Source organism: Callorhinus ursinus, unplaced genomic scaffold (genome assembly GCF_003265705.2).
Source record: "Callorhinus ursinus isolate GAN/ISIS: 27379988/994484 unplaced genomic scaffold, GSC_fseal_2.0 scaffold11, whole genome shotgun sequence".
Lineage (NCBI taxonomy): Eukaryota > Metazoa > Chordata > Mammalia > Carnivora > Otariidae > Callorhinus > Callorhinus ursinus.
The window spans coordinates 10318717-10343477 of NW_027397073.1; positions in this window are offsets into that span (position 1 = coordinate 10318717).

Here is a 24761-nt window from a genome sequence, read left to right on the forward strand (position 1 = left end):
GGGAAAATCCAAAGATGCAGCGATTCTAACTATCCAAAATGAAACATACAGAGAAAAAAATGAATACAAATAAACAGAGCAGAACATCAGTAAGCTGAAGGAAAATTTGAATGTCCCAGTGTATGGGTAATTAAAGTTTATTAAATAAAGGTGCTAGGATGAAATTTTAAAGAAAAATATAAATTTAAGTTCATTAATATTACAAATATATGCCTACTATATGACCCAGTCTTCTACATACTTACCAAGACAAATGTAAGCATATGTCTGTACAGAAATAATAGTAACAGTGTTTTCCACCTATCAAAAAGTGAATGGATGGAAACATTGTAGGACATGCATACCATAGAATACTATCTGACACTAAAAAGGAATGTACTATTGTTACAATACCAACGGGGAGGAATCTCAAAATAATTACTTTGAAGTGCATAGAAGTCTTTTCAGAACTTAAGATCATTTTTTTGTAGCCAATCTCATTCTGCATACCAGAAACCAACTCCTTACTTTTTGTTGTCCCCAAACATATGACAGTTTTGTTGTAGGTTTTCTTCTTTGCTTTTAGTTTTCTTTTTTCTTTGTGCATCTTTGTTGCCTTGGCAAAACTAAAAACTGGGTCTGTCTTCCTTTTCTTCTTGATAAATTTCAAGACATGAATTTAAACTTTACTGCATCTATTAAATATCTCCCAACATTCTCTGTCATAGTATGTCATCTTCCCAAGGAATTCCATTAATGCTTCTAGTACTAGTGCATCTAGTAGCAATTATCACCTGTTGTTTTAATTGCCAATTATCTTTGTTTTCCAATGCCTTTTATTATGACACCTTAAGGCAAGGTTAACTGTATTTTTGCCTCTCCACATCCAAAAGTACTGTTCACCTATAGTTGGTCTTAATAAATGTCTGATGTGAAATATTAATTCAGTAACATTTAAATCTCAACTAAATTTATCTAATAGATGTAGTATCAGAAACAAATTGTAAGAATGTTCCTAATTAAAAAAAAAGTTCCTAATAATTGCTACCTGTTCTTTAGTGGAATTTATAAACCTGCGGCACAGGAATCCCATCACAGAGCCCTTTTGTCATAGATAGAACAGTGTTTCCCAGACACTAGTTCTTCTTGCCACATCTTCACCTCATTTGTTATTCAAGTATGTATTTTATTTTATTTATTTATTTTTTAGAGAGAGAGAGTGCACCCACACTCGTGAGTGGGGGGGCAGGGGTGAGGAGGGGCGGGAGGGTTAGAGGGAGAGGAGAGAGATAATCTTTTTTTTTTTAAGATTTTATTTATTTATTTGACAGAGACACAGCGAGAGAGGGAACACAGCAGGGGGAGTGGGAGAGGGAGAAGCAGGCTTCCCGCTGAGCAGGGAGCCCGACGCAGGGCTCGATCCCAGGACACCGGGGACCGTGACCTGAGCCGAAGGCAGACGCTTAACGACTGAGCCACCCAAGCACCTGAGAGATAATCTTAAACAGGCTCCACACCTAGCACGGAGCCCCATGTGGGGCTGATCTCAAGACCCTGAGATCATGACCTGAGCCAAAATCAAGAGTCTGATGCTTAACTGACGGAGCCACCCAAGCACCACTCAAGTATATATTTTAAATGTCAAGTAATTTTATGATTTTTTCACTTAGCATAATGCCCTTAAGTTCCGTTTATGTTGTTTCAAATGGCAATATTTAATTATTTTTTAAGGCTGAGTAATATTTCGTTGTTTGTGTGCGCTTGTGTATATACATCTTTATTTATTAGGAAACGCTTAGGTTGTTTTCATATCTTGTCTATCATAAGTATTGCAGTGGACATAGGGGTGCATATAATTTTCAAGGTTTTTTTTTTTTTCCATTTTCTTTGGATAAACTAGCAGGGAGTGGCAATGCTAGATCACATAACAATGAAGATAAAATAAAAAACAGTGTAATATGAAATACAAAGTAGCATTAAAATAAATATTTTACTATTAAAATACACTCATCCAAATATCACCTAAAATTATCTTTTATAACCCCAGGTGTACACATTTATTCTTTGTGAATATTCTATGGGGTATACAAATATGTGTATCACAAAGTTTTAGTAGACCTGAGAAGAAAACATATTTAACTGATTGTTCATGATTAATGAGGGGGAAATGCAATTACTTCTTTGGAAGTCCTCATATTTATAATTTCTCTACTCCATATTTTTCTTTCTTGGAAAAAGGAAGAATAAACAGGAGATAAAAGACGGAAATGATAAAATATAGAAAAGCTAACAAATACATATAATAAAATTTTAAAGTGTTGAAGAAAAATTGCATGGGACAGGTTAAACAGGCAAGGAAGATATAATTTAAGATTATTGCAATAGGAGTCAAGACTGTTGCACTATGTGGGGGCGCTGAACTCAATTTCTCTGCAACAAAAGGCAGGAGGATTTTTAAATGCTGGAGTGAATTAATAGAAAAGCACTGAAGGACGGGGGAGGGAGGTTGGTCAGTGTGACAAGGGCTCTCTCTCCTTCTAATCATCCCTCAGGGAAGATAGGCTCTCACCCTCCCACGGAGACTGGGAGATACGGGCTTATCTTTCTTGATCACTACATTTCAAAGGGTTTACTCCCAGGTCCTTGAGAAAGATATTCCTGAGTTGTAAAACTGGCAAGAGGCTGGAAAAAGATTTACATTTCAAGGGACAAAGAATTTACAATTGCAAGTTTTCTAAAGTACATGTTCTAAGAAAGGGAGGTCAGAGTCCTAGAGTGAGGAAGAAGCCTATCTAAAGTTTAGTCAAACTGAGGGGAACGTGAAGGTCATTTTGGCTAAGAAGAATTGGAAAGAAATGGATATTCAAGTTTTCCTGCCATTCATCAAATTATTTTTAAAAATCTTTATCTCTGAAAAAAGTTTAGAACTTCTAAATCCATCATTCGACTTAGTAAAAGTTTCAGAGTTCACATTAATGATGTGGAAAACTAATATGACTGACCAGATCGGTTGAATTACTTTTTGTTATAAAAATGACAAAAAAAAAAAAAAAAACCTGAAGCAAGTAGTTCAGAAAATATCCTTTTAAAAAACTGTTTTGACAAGTGCCATTTGTTTCAATTAGTTTTAACACTTGATGATATATTGTTAAATGAGTTTACTGTACTTAACACCAGTAATGAGTTCTTACTCTAAATCCTTACAGCTAGTTTTCTGCTATCAAATATTTGCTAGGAGGTGGGCTGAGACTTTCGGAATGTGTGAGGATATCCCAGCTCTCAGATTAATGAACTGAAAGTCAATCATCTTGGCACAAATGCCTCCTTACTGTACTGTGCGTCTTTCATTAGAAAAGGTTGAGTGATAAAAGATGACTCTTCTCATTCTATCACAGAAAAAAGATTATGGTTCTTTCAGAGACCTAATTGATTTGAAGGATCTATAATGTACTAATGCTGGACATTGTTTAGAACCAAACAAAAACCGAAAACTGAAAAAAAGTCTAATCCATACTTGAAGAGTCATTTAAAATGCAAGCAATGTATTTCAAATTGATCAGAAAAGGAATCGCAAGAAGGGCATTTTTATAAAACTAATTACCATGTCAGATGCTTAAAATATAAAGTCAGTGTAATATGTGCAAACAACCCCTAAGGCAGTATGCTACCATCTGCCTTAGGGAAGAGTCCATTATTTTGTTGCTCTATTACTCTAACAGTGATGAAAAACTTTTCCTAAGCTTGCACACACCACACACACACACACATACAAGGCAAAGTGGCATAATAAAAATCTTGGCCAAAGGGTCAGTTGAGATTGGATGAAGTTAACACAAGAATGCTACAGAAAACATATATTTCACTGTTTTCTTATATTTCACTTCTTTTAAATGAATAATCCTTGGTCTCTTTTTGGTGTATTTGGGAAAACAATTGGAGAGAATAAGGGTTAACAAAGCCAAGGTTAAAGAGAAGTATAAAATTGTATATGCTAACACATTCATTCACTTACTTGACTACCCATTTATTCTCGTATGTGAAAATACAACTTATGGAATAGGAGGCAAATTATGCAAACCATGTATTATGAAAGGGAATAATTTCCAAAATATAAAAGGAACTCCTGCAACTCAATAGCAAAAGAACTAATAATCTGTTTAGAAAATGGGTTACAGATTTGAATCGATATTTTGCAAAAAAAAAAAAAAAAGTCATGCAAATGGCCAACACTTGTATCAGTTATACTCAGTGTCAGTAATCATCAGTGGGAATGCAAATCAAAATCATGATGAGGCCCACACCTTAGGGGAAGGCAAAGGGGAGATGCTGCTAAGCCACCTAAGAGGTTCCTGAGCTAACCTCCTCCTAGGTTTACGCCAAATGTACCCCTACACGCACAGCAATGCACTCAGAGAAATCCAGAGACTAGCTGAATGACCCCATCATATCAGGTAAATGAGAAAATATCCACATCTAAAGCCTAGGAAAAACTGAGTCACACTTCTACCATAAACCCCAGCCCTGGCACAGAGCCATACAATCAGGATAGCATTCTCAAATCCCAGCTTCTCTCTAAGGAGTAGAGTTTGGACTGCACTTCTAGCACATCAAGTTTTAAGACTGCCTGTCTCCCCAGAATACCTCACCTACCTCTGAAAGCCAATTGGGCTTGCATTCCAGGAGATCTCAAGGACTATAGCAAACAAAGAAGCAGGTTCTTAAGAGTATGTGAGCATTAACCTTGGCTCTATCCCCTAGGCTCAGTGCAAGGGAAGCCAGCAAAATTGAAAGGGTATTAACTGTATACTTTATAAACTTGTACCTGAGCACCCCTGAGGGCCTGGTTTCTATTTAGCACACACTAAACGACTGGTTGTGATTTCCGCCCCCGCCCCCCACCCTCCCTTTGGAACTCACGGGGGAGCTGGTTGGCACTTCCTGGGCTTCTTTTTCTTGCTTGCTCTAACAGTAAACCAAAATACCAATATCTCCCTGGAAGGAGCTATGACATACATCTAACGTCCTAACTTTTAACTGCCACCTAAAAGACGGGCATCGAAATGACATGGCAGGCAAAATACCTATTTCTCAGTTTGTCCCTGGAAGGTGCTTAATACTTTCCTAGCTGCTGCCCGAGGGTCTAGCTTCTAATAAGTAGGCACCTAGGTACTGAATGACTTACGTCATTCAGTGTGGGGCACTGATGGGTCCTGGTGCACCCTAAACTGCTGGAACCACTAAGAACAAATATGGAGACTTAGATAATCACAAACATTTGAGAGAAAACTGGGAACTCAAGCTGGGCCAATAAAGTTCATCTCCTATGAGAGACCAGTCTGTCAAGACTCAGAAATATGGCTATTTTATCTAATGTGCAGAAAGCAACAGAGAGTTAAGGAAATTGAAGAACCAGGTTTTTGTTTTTGTTTTTGTTTTTTGGGTTTTTTATGTCTCAAAGTTTAACTTATTAGCTTAAATAGACTGTTATAGCTATGTTTTATGTAAGCCTCATAACCACAACAGAAAAACCTATATTAGATACACAAAAGATGAAGGAATCAATGCTTAGTACTATAGAAAATCATCACATCATAATGGAAGAGAGCAAGAAAGGAAAAAAAATACAAAGCAGCCAGAAATCAAAATTTTAAATGGCAATAGTAAGGTCATACCTATCAATAATTACTTCAAATGTTCTAAATTCTCCCATCAAAACAGAGTGGCTGAGTAGATAGAAAATATGCAATAATATGCTGTGTACAGAAACTCATTTTAGCTTTAAGGACACACAGAGGTTGAAAGTGAAGGGATGGGTAAACATATTCCAAAAAACTAGTAAGAGAACACAGGTGGTACTTTTATGAGCAAAACAGACTTTAAGCTAAAAACTGTAACAAGAGAAAGGTCACTATAAAATAAAAGTTCAATTCATCAAGAGGATATAAAAACTATAAATATTTATATACCCAACATTAAAACCCTTACATATATAAAGCAAATACTTATTGTGTATGTGAATATTATTCAGGCTTCACAAAGAAAATCCTGCCATATGGACGTACTGCTAGGACCTTATGTTAAGTGAAATAAGTCAGTCACAGAAGGACAAATAATGCATGATTCCATTTATATGCGGTACCTAAAAAAAAGCTCAAATTCATAGAAGCAGAGTGTGGAATGGTGGTTGCCAGGAGCTGAGGGGTGGGGTGATAGGGAGTTTTTAGTCAATGAGCATAAAGTCTCAGTTATGCAAGATGAATAAATTCTAGAGATTTGTACATCATCCATATTATCAATACTGTGCTGAACACTTAGAATTTGTTAAGAGGGTAGATCTTATATTAAGAGTTCTTACCACACAAAAAATGAAAACATTCAGAAATAGCTTCTCCTATATGCCTGGCACTGTGCTAGGTGTGGGGGATAGGTTCCATCTTCTAGAAGCTAACATGTTGACAGAGTCGGTGTTCATCTCTTTAGATTGGAGTAATTATTGCAATGAACTTAAGCAGAAAGACAGGGAACCAGAGGAGGACATCTACTTCAGTAGGAAATTTTAGCTGGAGAAAAAATAAATAGCAAAACTGGAAAAAAAAACAAAAACAAAAACATAGACTACAGATCTGCCTTTTCATTTAAAAAGACTGATATCTGGGAAGGTAAATTTCAATGATCAGCTCAGGTTTCATACTCACCTAAAAATTAAGTATAAAATCTTGGATGGAAAAATAGACGAACTGTATTATGATCAGTGAATTTTTGCTTGCTATGTAACAGCAAATCTTCATATTTCAGTTAGGTGAAATGTTTTGTTGTTGTTTTATTGAAAACATTGATAAAAATTGAATTTGGGTTGACTATTCATAGAAGCATCATCGATAACCTCTGTAATAATTCAGACATCTTCCAGTAAAATCTGTCATTTACAAACACGATGCAATTGAAACAGCGATAATTTCAAACTCTTATTTTCTCAAGGACAATTTTGCTAACAGGGTTATCCTATAGGTCTTACCCTCTGTGAGATTATTAGTAGGTTATCAAACCTCGATATTTTAAAAAAATACTAATTTCATGCTAACACTTTATATTGATAGAATAGTGCACTATCAGTATAGTAGAGATGAGGTTACATATGCACACATATAAATTTTCATTATATTCAATATAACTTAAAGCAAAAAAAAAAAAAAAGATTCCAGAACCTTTAATTTTATGTAAACTGTTTATTTCTAGGTATGGTTTTGTGTGTAAAAACAGCAACTAGTGACCCTGTCCCAGTGAAGCATTCTGCACCATGGACACCTAGCAGGGAGGCAGGTAGCTCACACCAAATCTGATTGTGCTTGTTGGCTCTAAGCAGCATGACCTGTCTGGTTTTGCCATTGTCCTACCATTGCATAAAAATGAGAATAAGTAACTCCGACTCAACCACATTTTAAGATGACAAATAGATTTTAGTCGTATAGCAGATACAAAAAATTCTACCAAAAATTCAAGCTTATTAAGCTCTGTAAACCAGATACCAAGTGACAATGATATCCTTTCTTACAGGATCAAAAATTGACCTTAAAATTTAGGAAGGAAGTGTCAACATTTGAGTAATAGAAACAACTTTCTTCAGGCCTAAGTATTTTAGTGCACATAGTTTTGGTTTATAGCCTTTATTTCATATGGAAAGATACCAAAACATACTCAGCTGCTCTATTTTTATGTTTCCTTTAAAAAGTCAAAGGTTAATTTAAACATCTCAAATGCATTTAAAAGTATATTCTTGATTGAATTAGGTGTTTCCTGACTGAATTGGAGTTTTGTGATATTTGGAACTGAAGTTTCTGTTTCCACTATACATGTTTTAAATGCAACAAATGATGATCAGCGTTGCTTGGGGGCTCTGACCTTGAATTCTTACAATAAATACTAAGATTAAAAATTTACTTACTGTTACAAGCACTGATGGATCTAGAAAGGTCAAGCAGGGCAAGTATTACCACTGTGGCCATATATGTGTGTGTGTGACACACAATCTTATTGGATTGATGAGAATACCATTTATTCCAGGTACTGTGGTAAAGGCTTTTACACATGTCTCTTGTTAAATCCTCACAAGCATTCTCTTAAATAGCGATGAGGACACTAAGTCCCCAAGAATTTAAATGAATTTATCAGAGTCTCATACCCACATAATGGTCAAGCTGGGATTAAAAAGCCTGTCATATCTGTCCATAGAATCAGTGCTTGTCTTCCATCACCCAGGCTGCCTGTGCAGTTTGTTTTCCTGGCTATGCTTTTTCTGCATAAATTGTTAATATTCTAATACCAGTTCTGTGGATGTGGTCCCAGTGAGCTTTCTCACTCTGTATATTGTTTGAAACTTTTAAAAAGGATACCCATATGGAAAAGCAAAAAAGTAAGCACTTTACGACTTTGATTTTATTGACTTAAAGGTCATTATAAATTCTGGTTATTTTCCCTGTTGTTTTGCCTGTTTTTCTTACAACTTCCCAGTCATTATTGACCTTTGAGAAACTTATAAAATTTGCTGTAATTTTATCTGATTCCATAGTCTTTGAAGCATGACTGTGTTCCATCTCCTATACATATAACTAAGCTTTTAAATAGTTTGAACCAAATGTTCTCATGTTTGAAACAGGTTGAATAAAATTATTACAAAAAAAGTACATTTAAGTTGGAGGCATTACCTCACCCTTCAATTCAGATGCTTTGGATATGTACTGACTTAATTTGGGGGTTGCCTTTTAGTAGAACAGTATTTCATCAATATGCAATAAATTGAAGAAAGGAATTTAGAAACTGTTCTGATGGGCAGAAACACTAAAGATTGTGCTCTCAAAATCATTGAGCAGCTTCTGTATTTTTCCACCCTTTTGCTGAAATAACAACTGTGTACAATGCCAAGTGTATAGCAGGCCCAATTTCAATGGCTCACTTTCCTGCTTTGGGAAATAGTGCCATATGTAGAGACTGCCAATCAGTATTGTAATTGAACCCAAGTCCTTCTGCCCTATGCACAGCAAAGCCAATCACTGAGACATCAGGTATGCAGCAAGGAAAGTTTATTTGAGAAGCAGCCAAACGAGGATACGGGAGAGTAAACCTCAAATCTGCCTCCCAAACAGGGATTGAACAAGTCTTTTTAATAATCATGGGGGTTAAGATTACATACATATGGATGAAAACAAGAGGAATATGGAGCATGTGCATTGAGTAACCATATTATGTAACACACATCTCATGTTCAATTTGGGATGGAGACTTAACAAGAGAATGAGACAAAATTCAGCCTCTGTTATCAGGTTATCTTAGGAAATGGAGAAGGGACTCAGGGCATGTTCTGAGAGCTGGTATAGGAATGCAGGGTCTTGTTTATTCCGAGGCTGGAACATTATCAGTTGACCTCGAGTTCAGGTTCTGCAGAGACAGCTGGTGGATTTGTTAGTTCGGTCTGAAAGGACACAATAGCCGATTATGGGGAAACAGTTCTCTGAAAAGCAAACTTTAAAATTTCTACTTCAAGATATAAGAAAATCTCAAATAAACAACCTAACCTTACACCTAAAGGAGCTAGAAAAAGAACAACAAATGAAGCTTAAAGCCAGCAGAAGAAGGGAAATAATAAAGATTAGAGCAGAAATAAATGACATAGAAACTAAAAAATAGAACATATCAATGAAACCAGAAGGTGGTTCTTTGAAAAAATTAATAAAATTGATAAACCCCTAGCCAGATTTATCAAAAAGAAAAGATAAAGGACCCAACTAAATCACAAACAAGAGAGGAGAAATAGCAACCAACACCATAGAGATACAATTATAAGATAATATTGTGAAAAACTATATGCCAACAAATTCAACAACCTGGAAGAAATGGGTAAATTCCTAGAAATATATAAACTACCAAAACTGAAACAGGAAGAAATAGAAAACCCAAACAGACCAATAATCAGCAAAGAAATTGTATCAGTAATCAAAAACCTCCTAACAAAAAAAGTCCAGGGCCAGATGGCCTCACAGGTGAATTCTACCAAAATTTAAAGAAGAATTAGTACCTATTCTTCTCAAACTATTCCAAAAAATAGAAATGGAAGAAAAACTTCCAAATTCATTCTATGAGGCCAACATTACCCTGATAGCAAAACCAGACAAAAACTCCACTAATAAGGAGAACTACAGGCCAATATCCCTGATGAACAGGGATGCAAAATTCTCAATACAGTTCTAGCAAATCCAACAGTACATTAAAGGAATCATTCACCATGATCAAGTGGGATTTATTCATGGACTACAAGGGTGGTTCAATATTCAGAAATTAATCAATGTGATACATCACATTAATAAAGGAAAAGACATCTATGATCCTTTCAATAGAAAAAGCAATGACTAAATAAAACATCCATTCATGATAAAAATCCTCAACAAAGTAGGGTTAGAGGGAAAATACCTCAACGTAATAAAGGCCAGATGTGAAGAACCCATAGCTGATATAATCCTCAATGGGGAAAAACTGAGAGCTTTTCCCATATAGTCAGTAACAAGACAGGGATGTCCACTCTCACCATGTTATTTAACAAAGTACTGGAAGTCCTACCCTCAGCTATCAGACAAGAAAAAGAAATAAAAGGCATCCAAGTTGGAAAGGAAGAAGTCAAACTTTCACTATTTGCAGATGACATGATACTCTCTATAGAAAGCCTAAAAATCAAAAAAATTGCTAAAACTGATACACAAATTCAGGATACAAAATCAACATATAGAAATCTGTGGAATTGCTATACACCAATAATGAAGCAGCAGAAAGAGAAAGCAAGGAATCGATCCCATTTACAACTGCATCAAAAACAAGAAGATACAGAGGAATAAACCTAACCAAAGAAATAGGGGCGCCTGGGTGGCTCAGATGGTTAAGTGTCTGCCTTCGGCTCAGGTCATGATCCCAGGGTCCTAGGATCCAGTCCCACATTGGGCTCCCTGCTCCTTGGGAGCCTGCTTCTCCCTCTGCCTCTCTCTCTCTCATGAATAAATAAAATCTTTTTTAAAAAAAGCCTAACCAAAGAAATAAAAGATCTGTAATCTGAAAACTATAAAACACTGATGAAAGACATTGAAGATGACACAAAGAAAGGGAAAGACAGTCTGTGCTCATGGATTGGAAGAACAAATATTGTTAAAATGTCTATCCTACCCAAAGTAACCTACATTCAAAGCAATCCCTATTAAAATACCACCAGTATTTTTCACAGAACTAGAACAAACAATCCTAAAATTTGCATGGAACCACAAAAGACCACAAATAGCCAAAGCAACCTTGAAAAAGAAAAGCAAAGCTGGGCCATCACAATTCCACACTTGAAGTTATATTACAAAGCTGTAGTGATCAAGATAGTATGGTACTGGCATAAAAACAGACACATAAGCCAATGGAACTGAATAGAAAACCCAGAAATGAAACTGCAACTATGTCATCAATTAATCTTTGACAAAGCGGACAGAATATCCTATGGAAAAGACAGTCTCTTCAACATTGGTTTTGAGAAAACTGGACAGCAACACACAACACAGAATGAAACTGGACCACTTTCCTACACCATACACAGAAATAAATTCAAAATGGATGAAAGACCTAAATGTGAGACAGGAAACCATCAAAATCCTAGAGAACACAGGCAGTAACCTTTTTAAGATCACCTGCAGCAACTTCTTACTAGATATGTCTCCTAAGCAAAGAAATAAAAACAAAAAATAAACTACTGGGACTTCATCAAGATAAAAAGCTTCTGCATAGCAAAGGAAACAATCAAAAAAACTAAAAGGCAACCTATGGAGGCAACCTATCTCCCAAGGAGATATTTGCAAATAACATATCTGATAAAGGGTTGGGATCCAAAATATATAAAGAATTCATAATACTCAATACCCCCAAAACAAATAATCCAGTTAAAAAATGCACCAAAGATCATGAATAGACATTTTTCCAAAGAAGACATACAAATGGCTAACACACCTGAAGAGATGTTCAACATCACTCATCATCAGGGAGACACAAATCAAAACCACAATAAGGTATCACCTCACACCAGTCAGAAAGGCTAAAATTAACAAGTCAGGAAACAACTGGTGTTGGTAGGAATATGGAGAAAGGCGAACACTCCTACACTGTTGGTGGGAATGAAACTGGGGCAATCACTCTGGAAAACAGTATGGACATTCCTCAAAAAGTAAAATATAGAGCTACTCTATGATCCAGCAATTGCAATACAAGGCATTTACCTAAAGGATAAAAAATACTGATTCAAGGGACACATGTACCCCAATGTTTATGGCAGCATTATGAACAATGATTTTCCAAATCATGGAAAGAGCACAGATGTCCATCGACTGATAAATGGATAAAGAAAAGGTGGTGTGTGTACACACACACACACACACACACACACACACACAAACACACACACACACAGGAATATTACTCAGCCATAAAAAAGAATGAAGTCTTGTCAGTGGAAGGACATGGATGGAGCTAGAGTATATTATGCTAAGTGAAATAAGTCAGCTAGAAAAAGCCAAATACCATTTGATATCATTCATATGTGGGATTTTAAAAACAAAGCAAATAATCATGGGGATAAAAAGAGGCAAACCAAGAAATAGACTCTTAACTATAGAGAATAAATTGATCGTTACCAGAGGGGACCAGATGGGGAATGGGTGAAATAGGTGGTGGGTATTAAGGAGGGCACTTATTATTATGAGCTCCTGGTGTTGTATGTAAGTGATGAATCACTAAATTCTACACCTAAAACTAATATTACACTGTATGTTAACTAACTGCAATTTAAATGAAAACTTGGGGAAAAAAACTTTTTTAGTTTCAACCTCCTTAACCCTATGGGGCATTGCTTCAGCATGAAGGAACTTAGAGCTGAGAGTGTATTTGCACAGTTCCCTAGCAGCCAATAGTTTTGCTATAGGGGCTTAGGATTGATGATACATTCTGGAAAAATTTACCACTAAGGTGTTTAATTATATACCAGAAAGAATGAGGTCTCAAAACTAAAGAGTCCCTCAATTATAATGCTAGGACATTAAAAAGTTGTTTTTTTTTTTTTTTTTTTTATTCTTTGACTCTGTGTTATTTGCTTTTAAAGGGCAACCACAATACTTACTCTTAGGGGTCCTCTGACCAGTGACCGCTCACTATGATTTAGTAGCCAAGACAAATCTAATGTTTCTATTTTTTTTCCAAATTTGAAATGCACTGATGCAAAATATATTTTAAAATATTTGAAATGTTTCTAAGAATTTAGAAAATGGAATGCAAGCAGTTGCCAGCTTTATATATATATACTTTACTCAATTAATTTCAAAGTAGTTCTGTATAGAGTCAGAGGTACCTTAGCATTTTCATTTACACAATTTACTAACTTGATGACCTTAGAAAAATCACTTGAGCACTGTGATTTAGATTTTATATATGTATTAGGAAAACAACCAAAACAAAACCAGTGCATGTGTATCTTATTAATGAAGGTTCCAGATGTGGTAGGTACATGGGACACATGTTTTTAACCTATCTTCCATGGCACCCAATATAATGATGATGAAATTAACAGGTTAAATATAAACCTGTAACAATAAAAAGAACAAGGGGGCTACCAAAATTAGATTCAATGCATATATGGTTGAGCAAAGGAAAACTAGTAAATTAGGAAGACTTCTGAAGGAAACTAAAATCTAGAATGAGATTGAAGATATCAGTAATATCACAAAAGCACATACTTAATGCTGATGTACTTTTGGTCAAGGACTGTTTTAAGTGCTTCCTATCAACTAATTCACTCATCAAAAATGCATTCTACCCTGTGCACTGGATTTTATTCCTACAATTAAGCTATCTCTCTTCTTTGAGTAGTTCCTTATTTACTGGTTCTTTCCTTCAGCAGAAGATGTTGTAATGTCTCCCATCTTCAACTATCTTGAGCCAATATTTCTATTTACCATTAATTAAAAATTTTGTCAAAGAGTTATCTATATTCTAATCCCTTAAGTATATTTAACTCTTTGTTCTCATATGACCTGACAGTTCAAGGGTATTTGGCCCTTATGATTACTCTGTGTGTCTTGAAACACTTTCTTCCCTTACCTTGTATAATATCATTACCTGTAGGCATTTGTATTGTTACACTACTTACTCTTTGTCGTAATCCTCTGCTAGATTTTTCTCCACTTTCTAAACTCCAAATACTGAGTGTTAAATACTGGGTTCGAAGAGCTCAGTTTTTGAATCCCTTCTTTCCTTTACGCACTCAAAACCTATGTGATTTCATTGAGATTCTTGGACTTGAAAATATGTATATGCTGAAGACACTTAAATATGGCATGTCAAAGTCTGAACTTGAGATTTCTCTCAAAAACCTGTGGGTTTGTGGTTCCGCATCTCTGTCAATAGCACCCTGTTGCTCAGCGCAAATAAAAACTTGGGGATTTATCATTGTCTTTGTCTCACACGCTCACTCTTGATTATAACCCACAGCCAAATGGTTAGTAAATCCTGCCAACCAACCATATGTTTAAAATATGCCCAGAGATCAGACTGCTCACCATATATGTACACTTAATACAAACAGTGTACCCAGTCTCCAGTATTTCTTGCCTGGATTATTGCAATTTTCTCTTAGCCCCATTTTCTGAGTAGGCCTTAAATCAAATTTCAGAAACTAAGTATAAAAATATATATATATTAAATGTATCCATGGAAGAAACTGTACCTACAATGTTATTTTGTAGGTGCAATGACTTCTGAAAAAGAAAAAAATAAATAAATTTGAAATGTGGTAAGAACTATGGAACATGTTAACATAGAAACAGATACATTTTCAGAGATTCAAGAACTCTTTTATTGGTGAATATTTGAGAAATTACAGCAGTTTGTGCTATTGTAAACCAAAGAATAAAACCAAGAATGAAGACCTAGTGGGACTTGGGGAAATGGAAATCAACATAAACAGTAAGTTAAGCTCTAGAGTGGCATCTTTTCAGCAGGCCTGGAGGACAACCAGTCCTGGCAGGATCATAAGCACAGGGGTACTGGTGTGTGGGAGAAAGCTTTAGCTCCTAAGAGGTGATTATGAAATATTCAGAAATTTTGCAAGCTGAGGTTTGGTAGCATGAAATTGACTATGGTGGGAATATATACACCACTGATAGTGGATGAAGATGTAAATCACCATGTGCCCCAGCTGTCTCAGAGACCTGGCTTACCAGAGCTTCACTGGTCAGTCTCATTAGGTAGAGGTTGTGGAGCAATATACCTAAAAGAATTGTTTGGAGGGAAAATTTGGAAGATGAAGAAAAAATGCTAGAGTTTTTTAAAAACGTGTTTAAAAATTCTAGGGGAAGGAAAGCTATAGCAGAAGGTACATACCAACAAGATGATTACTTGGTTCTGTAATAAACAGTTACAATAATATAAAAACTGTAGCTTCCAACATTTAGAAATGGCATATAGACAAAGCATGGAAGACAAATCATGATTATAGAAGAACCAGTTATCAAACTTGACATTGTGAATTAGCAAGATAAAGGAATGACGTTTTGACCACAGATCAAGTATCTCATAAAGATTATTCCACTTGTACTGTTCTATAGAACAGAGGTTCTCAAAAGTTCTGGTTCCTAGACTAGCAGGTTAGCATCACCTGGGAAATTATTAGAAATGCAAATTGTTGAGTACCCATTTGACTTATTACTGAATTAAAAAATTAAGGGGATAGAGCCTAACGATCTGTATTTTAATGACCTCTCCAGATGACTGATGCACACTAAAATTTGAGATTATCTCTTAGAGTAAATCATGTTCCCAATGATTTATGTGGTCTTTATATCAAAAAGGAGAACCTATTTCTTTTTTTTAAAAGGTTTTATTTATTTATTAGAAGCAGCATGAGAGGGGAGAGGGTCAGAGGAAGAAGCAGGCTCCCTGCTGAGCTGGGATCCTGATGTGGGACTCGATCCCAGGACTCCAGGATCATGACCTGAGCCGAAGGCAGTCGCTTAACCAACTGAGCCACCCAGGTGCTCAGGAGAACCTATTTCTTTGGCTTATCTTCTGAGATTCAGTCTGGAAAAAAGTTGCTGAAATACTGACTAAACTTCTTTATTTTATAAAAAACAAAACTTGAGAAATTTTAGGAAAATGTAAATAGGCCCTACACAGTAATTTGCTCTATGATTAAGATTATTGTACAGTATACTTCAGATATCCCTGTTTCAGTTCTTTCTGCCTTTTTTAAGTAATCTCTACACCCAAGGTGGGACTTGAACCCATGATCCTGAAATTCATAATCACATGCTCTATCAACTGAGCCAGCCAGGCACCCCTTATTCAATTCTTTCTAAAGCAAAGCAAACTCAAATACATAACTTGAAGATATTCAATATGATTTTAACTTTATTTTATAAAGGTAGCTCATATACTGTTCTATAAAAAGTTCCCCAAACTCCAAGCGACATTTTCATTTGTATTCTCTTATTAAAATAATTGCAAACAACATTTTGAAAACTATCCCTTACACAAGTCACTCTACATCTCAGAAGCCAAAAAGGGCAACATGTACACAAAGACCCCTTAATCTGATAATACATCGTGGCTTCAAGAGTGCTGCTTCTACATTGATAATAAAATTTTATATCATGAGTTAGGCTTCAAGAGCCTTTTTTCCTCTGCTCAACTATCTTAAGAAAACAAACAAACAAAAAACCCAAAGTTCTTTGAAAAAATGTCTGGGCATTGGCACAGATCTGACCTGCTCTCTTTTGTTTTTGAAAATTGCTAATAATTGATTAAGCTAGACCTTAATTGTTGCCAAGACACGTATATGCACAAAAATAAGAGTGTGTGAAAGATTATTGAGAAATACCTTGGAGATATCCAGTTATGGCTGCTGCTAAGATAATGAATTAGCCCATAATGCATGCTCCTTCCCCAAAGATAAATCAAAGAAACTCATGAAGGAAAACATGAAATCCAAAAGAGTAGCAGGCAAGACTGAAAGGAAAATTCTGCTTAAAATATGGCTTAAATTATCTTGTTCCCCACCTCCTTTGCTTTGGAAAAAAGCATTATTTATTACCTTATTGTAAGTATTTTGGCAAGGTCAAGATCACTTGAGTAGAGGTGGGGGGTGGAGGGTAAAATGAGGGCAGTTCCAAAACTCATGCTTAGGCCAGGAGTTGCACAGAAAACAAGAATTAATCTCAGCTTTTGGATTTTCTTCCAACTCCTTCCTCCAAACTGCCATTGCTGGTGCTTGACAATCAAGACTGCTTTCTGACTATCTAAAGCTGATGTGTTGAGCATGAAAATGTCATGATGAGTTGATATGAATGAAATGGGATTGATTTCCTGTGATACATGGTGCTTGTGGCTTTCCACCCTTAAACTCATTCCGTTTCTCCTTGAACTATCCTAGGGGAACACAGACCAGTCTCTAGCTTTTGGCCCTTCCATAGTCACTGTACCCAAGGAATATAAGCTAAAGCAGAAAAAAAACACCACTTTAAATGTAAAATAACAAGTGGATTATAGATGCCAATCAGTGACAAATACTAGTAGCATAGCAGAACCTAGATTTTAAAACAGGCACAATATGCACACTTAGGGAGATAAGGAAACATGTTAGTGATATGAAACTAAAATAAGAAATAGAAATAATAGGTAAGAAAAAATAATGGCTAAAATAAAGAGTCCCATAGATGGGATATATGATCCAATTAACTGAAGAGAACATAGTTCTTTCAATTCTTGCCAAAGGAAAGCTAGCCATTCAGGGAAAAATTAAGCAGGGAAAAGCGTGGAAAACTTTTAAAATTTACTTGTAGTTCAATTTGTCCCCAAATGTATTTATTTGTTTATATTAACCCATTATCTTCTTCCAAGCCCCCTATCCATACTAAGGTCCCCCTCACTTCCATTATTTCTTAATATAATTTTGAGTTTACTTCTAAGATTTTGCTTGGATCATTATTTTTTTAGTTTTTAACATAAAAATTGTAGACCTCTACAGTTTTGATTTGAATTCTTTTTGGAGCTCTTTATTGGTTTCTTTTAATGTATTTACACTATACATGTATGTGTTTTTAGTTCTACCGTCAACATGTTCCACATATTGAAGAAAGATTTTGAGTGATCCTAAAAGCTGAGTACATAACTATGAAGGGAAACTAAGTTTCTTTTTTTTTTTTTTTTAAGATTTTATTTATTTATTTGAGAGAGGGAGAATGAGAGATAGAGAGCACGAGAGGGAAGAGGGTCAGAGGGAGAAGCAGACTCCCCGCCGAGCAGGGAGCCCGATGTGGGACTCGATCCTGGGACTCCAGGATCATGACCTGAGCCGAAGGCAGTCGCTTAACCAACTGAGCCACCCAGGCACCCGGGAAACTAAGTTTCTAAGACTTAATCAAGATAGAAGTCTGGGAGGAAGAATATTCTAGGCAACTGTGACATAATTATGGAGGCAGCAAGGTTTGCTTAAGTAAATTAAAAAAAAAAAAACTAGGAGAGCTGGCATGACAGAAAGACTGGTACCTCTTACACAGACATTTAAAGGGTATTTGAAGAATTCATTCAGACATATTGTAATGTAGGTGAAGAATAAAAGCAATAACAAGATTATCCTTTAAGCCACGAAAAGTGTATCTTAAAACCATCAACAATAAATGGACAATTTGACAATAGAAAACAGTATTCCATTATGAATAGCTCTTCTTTACAAGAGAAATCAAAATAGTTATGTCAGTTTCTTCTCATGCTATTCCTTTCCTTTCCTACAAACTTCTTGAAAAAGAAGCATATATCCTCTGCCTGAATTTCCTCATTTCTCACTCACTGAGCTTTGACTTATTGTTCCAGCCAACTATTTAATCTTTTTAGTTACAGTAACCAATTACAAGACAGATTCAGTAGTCTCTCAGTATTTATAGTCATTGACTTCCTGCAACAGGTGATACAAGTAACCGTCTTCAAATCGTGAAAGTCTCTTTACCTTTAAATTTAAGGTTATTTCATCTGAGATATTTTCTTTGCTTTTCTGATTCTTTTTGCTACTCTTTGGTATATCCTACTACTTCTTCAACTCCAAAATGTTTTCACAACTTTAAAATACCCGTTATTTTTTCTCTGTGCTTACCAAAATAAATACCGTCTGCTCCTGTGGATTAATTTGATGGTGATTTTATGACCTGGGGCTCTGTTATAGCTAATTCTTGATAGATTAATAAAATAAGGGACATCATGTTATACAAAGCATAGAATGGACTAATATAGTCACATTATGTAGATCAGAATATAAAAAATAACTCCTGTAAGTCAGTAAGAAAAAGAAAAATTAAAAGATGGTCAAAATACTTGAGAAGGTACTTTATAATATGGCATACCTAGAGAGCCAAAACATGAAAATCTGTTCAACCTCAGGAGTCATTAGGGGAAGCATAATTGAAATCAAAAGACAAAACCACTACACTTCTGCCATAACGAATGGCTAAAATGAAAAGGACAGATTTTTTTTATCCCAGTGTTAGTAGAGAGATGGAGCAACTGAAAACCTCATATGCGGTTGATGGGAATATACATTTGTACTACCTTTTAGGAAAAATGATTGGCAGTATTACTAAAGTAAAAATTGCATATCATTTGACACCGGAATTCCACATTTAAATATATATGCAATAGAAATATATCCCACGTGTACTTGTGCATATGTATTCACAAAAATAAATTACAAGAGAGTTTCTAGCAGAATTGTTTATAATTTCTCAAAACTAAACTATAATGTATATAACAGAATGGATAAATAAGTCATGATTTATTCATACAATAAAATAATGAGAAGGCCAAAGAGAATGCTCAATGTATGAGCATTGCAAAATATGAATGAATTTCACAAACACAATATTGATATCAAGAGGACAAACTCAAACTTATGTATGATTCTATTTGTATAACAATAAAAAATAGGCAAAATTAATCTATATTAGGGGATTGTTCTAACTTTTTAGGTGGAAGTTTATCAATGAAACCTTAATTTTAACTCCTCTTCCAACTCTATTAAAATGTTTTTAATTTAAAATTGAATATATATATATATATATATATATATCCCATGTTAGTCCAAAAATCTGCTCTATTTTGACTTTCCCATTTCAGATGAAATTGTAATTCTATCACTCCCACTTAAAACAATAGGTATTTTTGTTCACTTTTCTATCATCTTTGTTCATTCTATTTCCAGGGAAAATGTGTGGGAACAAAATGTCTCTCAATTTTTTTTTTCTTTTCAAAATTGTTGTCTCTCCTTAGTCTTATTCATTCTATGCAAGAATACCAGGTTAAACTGTCTAAACTACTATCTTGATTATGTAAATCCATACTAAAAAATATAAAATGGACTGCAATTTTATCTAATATCAAGAATTTTGTTTTTTATCATTTAGGACTCATCACAGTGGGGCCCCAATTTGTCTTATCTGCCGATTCATGACCTGTCCCCCCCACCACATGCATACACAGAGCCAGGGAACCAGGTCACTGGCCCATAAATGTACCCTGATCAATTATATATGTCATTCTGCTTACAATGTCTTATAATCTTTCTGAATTTTACTTCGGCAAATTCTTTGCATATGAATTTCAGTATTACATCTTCCAGAAAAACATTTTAATATTCTTCCTAACAGGAATACAGTTGGTCTTCTTAATTCCCATCTGACAGTGTCTTGCTTTTTTGTAATGTTTTGCTGTTGTTGAAGTATAGTTGGCATACAATATTACATTAGTTTCAGTTGTAAAACATAGTAATTTCACATTTACATAGATTATGAAATGAGCACAATAAGTCTACTTACCATCTGTCACCATATAAAGTTATAATAATATTGACTATATTTCTTATAACTGTACTTTATAACCCCATGACTTATTTTATAACTGCAAGCCTATACCTTAATCCCCTTCACCTATTTCATCTGCCCCCCCTTCATGTTTCTGTTTTGTTGATTTGTTTTTTAGATTCCACATATAAGTGAAATCATATAGTATTTGTCTGACTTAGTTCACTTAACACAGTGTCTTCTAGGTCTTTCCATGTAGCAAATGGCAAGACTTTGTTTTTAATGGCTGAGTAATATTCCATTGTGTGTGTGTGTGTGTATATATATATATATATATATATATATATATACACACCATGACTTCTTTATCCACTCATCTATCAATGGACACTTCAGTTGCTTCCACATCTTGGATATTGTAAATAAGGCTGCAATGATCTATAGGAGTGCATATATTTTTTAAAATTAGACTTTGCATTTTCTAGTTAGTTACTTGTAATATTTATTTTTATCTCATCTGTTAGATTTGTTTTGAAAACTTTATCCTCTATCAGATTCTCCCAAAAGGTTTGTTAAAAACATATGGCTAGGTTCCATCCCCAAAACATGCTGATTGAATAGGCCTAGGGTGATGTCATGAAATTTTCATTTCTAGTAATCTCCCAAGTGATGCTTTTGCTGTGTCCATGCCATACTTTGAGAACCACTATATAAGAATCAATAAAACATAGGTCGTGTCTTATTAGCTTTTTTCCCCCCAAATTTATATCATGGTTTTGCCTAAATTTAAATGTCAATTTTAGATAGGCATATATGTGTATGCAATACAAACATAGACAACTCAAATTATAAAATTGTCATGTCATTTATTAGCAAATATAATATTCAAATGAGATCACAAGGGTCTTGATATCTGTGAAATAAAATAAGGATATTTTAATATATATAAAATAATTAAAATCATATTCAATTCTATTTAATTAATAAAGCATTTGATGAACTAGTATACTCACCATAGGATTATCTACAATAGAGTAGGGTTATAAATATTACAATGAGAAAAAATTTAGCATCTTAATGAAAGTAAGTGCAAAAGTACAATGCAAACTTCTACTCTATTAGATTCTGAGATAAATTTCCCAATACAAAAATTTTCTATACATATTATTTTGTATAAATAAATGAGAATTAAGGATTCAAAATCAGGACTAATAGTGCATCTTACTATATATATATATCTTATTAGTGTATATGTTAGTTCTATGTTATACTTTGTAGGGGCACCTGGGTGGCTCAGGTGGTTAAGTGTCTGACTCTTGATTTCAGCTCAGGTCATGATCTCAGGGATCTTGAGATCATGCCCTGCCTGGGCTCCAAGCTCAGTGGAGAGTCTAGCTTGAGATTTTCTCTCTCTCTCTTTCCCTCCCCCTGTGCATTCTTTCTCTCTCTCACTCTCAAACAAATTTTTAAATTATACCTTGTAGTCTACTTTTGTAATGAACATTCATCTGTTTGCATCATCAATATCCAAAGAAAACACTTTTAACAGGTTATATAAAAAGGGTGGCAGGAACAGAAACAAAAATAGCAATGATATATCATAGAAGTAAGGATCATGGTAGGAGCTTTCTAAATATAAATATGAGGTGCTTGATAATTCAGTGAAGATAAATTACTTTTAAGAATAATACAGCAAAATAAAGACAGACAACACTTTTGAAATTGTGTGAGCATTTTGGGAGGGAAAGGCAAAAAGGGGAGTATGAGGAATAGTGGCACACATCAAACTTCAAATGCAAACATACATTTGAAACTCAGAAGACTTGCCCACATTTACTTTTTACTTAAAACATATATTCATTATTCATGCATTGTTTCTTAAGCACCTACTGTGTGTCAGATATCATGCCAGGAAAGGGGAAGACAATACTGAGAAAAATAGTCTGCTTGCCTTTATCCCACAGTGGTACCACCTGAAGAGACATTATAATAAATGCTATGATAAGCAAAACCGTTTCAGTAGCAGTGCTTAGAAGAATTTTTATTAAGATCTGAAGGATGAGTTAGAATAATCATATTCATTTCCAGTGTTTCCTTTCTTAGTAAATGACAGTTTCATTAGAGTTACCTGAGCCAGAAACCTTGGTTTTCTTAGCAACATCTCTTATCCTTTTATATCAATATTTGATATTTAATCCATCAATAAGTCCTATTTATTTTACTTTATATATATCATTTTGTCTCTCTATCCCTCTTTTTACCACTCTGGAACAATTTTCTATTGTCTTTACCAGGTCTAATGCAACAGCACTAATAAATTTCCATGTATTTGGGTTTCCCTCCCATCCTCTCTCTACAGTTGCAGAGTATTTAAAATTAAAGTTGACCCCATCAATGGCTTGTATGGCATATTTCAAAATGCAAGTCTGACCCTTTTGATAGCTTCCTATTGCTTTTAGGAAATGCTCTGCAATGTCCTAAGACCTGCATGGGCTACATAGTATCTAACTGGTCATATATTGTGCAACTCTGTCCCCTCATTATTTTGGATAAAGTCAAAAGAGACTACTCTTTTTCTTTCCAGAACACTTTGCCCAACACAAATTTATTTCTGTTCATATTTTATATAGACATAAATATTTGAAAGGTGATTTTCCATACATCTGGTTTTTAAGCTATTTTAAGAGTGATGGCCTCTAAAATGGGGCCATGCAGTGTGCTCCAGGTTTTATTTTAAAACTTTAATTTTTATAACAGTTTGATTTACAGAAAAATTGAGGTAATAAGACAGAGTTCCCATATACCCCATGCCTAATATCCCTATTATTAACATCTTACACAAATATGAGACATTTATTATAGTAATAACCAACACTGATACATTATTATGAACTGAAGTCTGTACTTTATTTTTCCTTAGTTTTCACTTTTTTTTTTCTGTTCCAGGATTCCACCCAGGACACCACATTACATTTAGTTACCATATCTCCTCAGACTCCTATTGGTAGTGGTGGTTTCTCAGACTTAGCTTGTTTTTGCTGACCTTACAAATTTTGAAGAGCACATATTTGTGTGGACCTATTTGTCTATTATGTTACATTGATCGATTTGTTTATTCTTTTGACATTATCATGCTGTCTTGGTTATAGTACCTTTATAATAGTCTTGAAGTTGGGTAGTGTCAGTACCTTGATTTTATTCTTGTTTAATATCGTGTTGCCTATTCTAAACTGATTATTATTCTTTCCCATACAGTTTTCTGTTTCTGTTTTTTGTTTTTTGGGGGTTTTTTTGTTTGTTTGTTTTTCTTCTTTCAGGATTTTCCATTTCTTTGCACTCTTAAAATAAAATCACTGTGTGTGGATTTTTTAGTATTTGTCCAATTTGGTATTCTCTGAGCTTCCTGGATCTGTGGTTTGGTGTCTGTCATTAATTTCAGAAAATTCTCAAGCATTATTACTTCAAATATTTATTCTGTGCTTGCAGTCTCTTTCTTTTGGTAGTCCAATTACACATGGGCTACACTTTTGTGAATTCTCCAACACTTCTTTGATTCTCCGTTCTTTTTCTTTCTTTCTTTCTTTTTTCCTTTGTGTTTCAGATTAGGAAATTTCTATTGACTTGAGAGTCACTGATTTTTCCCTCAGTAGTGTCCAGTGTGTTGAGGACCCCATCAAAGGCAATGTTTATCTCCGTTTTTTTTCCTCCGTCAATTCCGATTTTTTTCTTATAGTTCTGATTTATCTGTTTACGTTATCTTTCTGTTCTTGAATGCTGCTTTTTCCTTGAGAGGCCTTAACATATTGATCATAGTTACTTTAAGTTTCCTGTGTGATTATTCCAAAATCTGTGCTACTTCTGAATAAGAAGTTGATGTTT